At 29.6% G+C, this 2160-nt stretch overlaps 1 protein-coding gene across 5 annotated transcripts in view; it reads left to right on the plus strand.

The window, feature by feature from the left end:
- Window positions 1-2160, plus strand: part of scap (SREBF chaperone) — a 42481-nt gene that overhangs the window by 38451 nt on the left and 1870 nt on the right. The window lies entirely within an intron of this gene.

The raw sequence follows: 2160 nt of genomic DNA on the forward strand, positions 1-2160 counted from the left end.
TGACTTTATGTAACGTTTTTCGACATACTATACTATGACTTTATGTAACGTTTTTCGACATACTATACTATGACTTTTTTCACATACTATACTATGACTTTTTATGATTTTCTGACATAATGTCATTTCTGACTTTATCGACATAATATACTATGACTATTTGTGATTTTTGACATACTGGATTTTCTGACCTTTTTCAAAATACTGTACTATGACTTTTTTGCAACATACTACATTATGACTTTTTGTGATTTTCTACATACTGGATTTTCTGACATACTATGTTGTTTCTGACTTTTTCGACACACTAATGATTTTTTCACAACATACTATGACTTTATGTAACTTTTTTTGACATACTATGACTTTTTTTTTTTTCAACATACTGGATTTGCTGACTTTTTTTTGACATACTATACTATGACTATTTGTGACTTTGTTTTGACATACTATAATATGACTTTATGTAAAAAAATTTCAACATGCTATACTATGACTTTTTTACAACATACTATGACTTTATGTAATTTTTTGACATACTATACTATGGCTTTTTTTTTATTTTTTGACATACTGAATTTTATGACTTTTTACAACATACTATGACTTTATGTAACTTTTTTTGACATGCTATACTATGACTTCTTTTTTTTTTTTACATATACTTTCATGTGACTTTTTTTACAACATACTGTCTTATGTGACAAACAGGTCTCATTCTCCAGAAGGACATGTTTGCAACAATACACAGCAGTCAGTTACAGACAACATGCCAAGTATAAGAATAAATACACAGCCAGAATGGGGTTTATTGCCAAGTTTTCACATACAAGTCAAATTGCATTACAATAAACAAATACAATGTTTTAGCTTAGAATGGCAATAGTCAAGAAAATAAATTCAGAATAGAAATAATATAGCCAAATATGTGAACATATTACTAAAGTCTTTAAATTGGAAATCTGTGCAGGATGTGCAAAAATATATTAAAAGGAGATTTATAGATAATAGTCCAAGATGTGCAGCAAGTGTTGATGAGACCAGCTGCAGTTGGGAAGAAACTGTTCATGATGGTTCATTGTGTCCAGGGTGGGAAGGATTGGCCACAATCTTTCCTGTTTGCCTCAGGGTCCTGGAAGCAAGCAGGTCCTGAAAGGATGGCAGATTGTAGCCTGTCACATTCTTGGCAGAGCAAATGATACACTATGTACAGTGTACATACATACAAGAAATGGTAAAAATGATAAACACTGCACTGGAAAGGGATCACAGTTACCGCTCTACAAAGTCAAGCAAGTAAGTTGTTGTGGCTCCACAATTATGGAACAATGATTGTGATTTTCTGACATACTATGTCGTTTCTGACTTTTTGACATACTATACTATGACTTTTTGTGATTTTCTGACATACTATACTATGACTTTATGTGACTTTTTTTTTACATACTATACCATGTAATTTCTGACTTTTTCGACATACTATACTATGACTTTATGTAACTTTTTTTTGGCATACTGACTTTTTTTTGATTTTCAACATACTGGATTTTCTGACATACTATACTATGACTTTATGTAACTTTTTTCGACATGCTATACTATGACTTTTTGTGATCTTCTGACATACTATGACTTTTTACAACATACTATGACTTTATGTGACTTTTTTTCACATACTATACTATGTAATTTCTGACTTTTTCGACATACTATACTATGACTTTTTTTTTATTTTCAACATACTGGATTTTCTGACTTTTTCGACATACTATACTATGACTTTTTTATTTATTTTCAACATACTATACTATGACTTTATGTAACAGTTTTTCTGTTTTTTTCAACATACTATACTATGACTTTTTTTGATTTTCGACATACTAAACTATGACTTCATGTGATTTTCTGACATACTATGTAATTTCTGACATTTTCGACATACTAATGACTTTTTTACAACATACTATGACTTTATGTAACTTTTTTTAACATGCTATACTATGACTTTTTTGACATACTATACTATAACTTTTTTCACATACTTTTATGTAACTTTTTTCTACATACTATTAGGGCTGTAATCAACCAAAGAAAATCTTGGTCTTCCGAATTCATTGAATTTTCGATCAAAAATTGACCGATTTATATATGACTTAGTGA

Source organism: Etheostoma cragini, chromosome 6, assembly GCF_013103735.1.
Source record: "Etheostoma cragini isolate CJK2018 chromosome 6, CSU_Ecrag_1.0, whole genome shotgun sequence".
NCBI classification, from domain to species: domain Eukaryota; kingdom Metazoa; phylum Chordata; class Actinopteri; order Perciformes; family Percidae; genus Etheostoma; species Etheostoma cragini.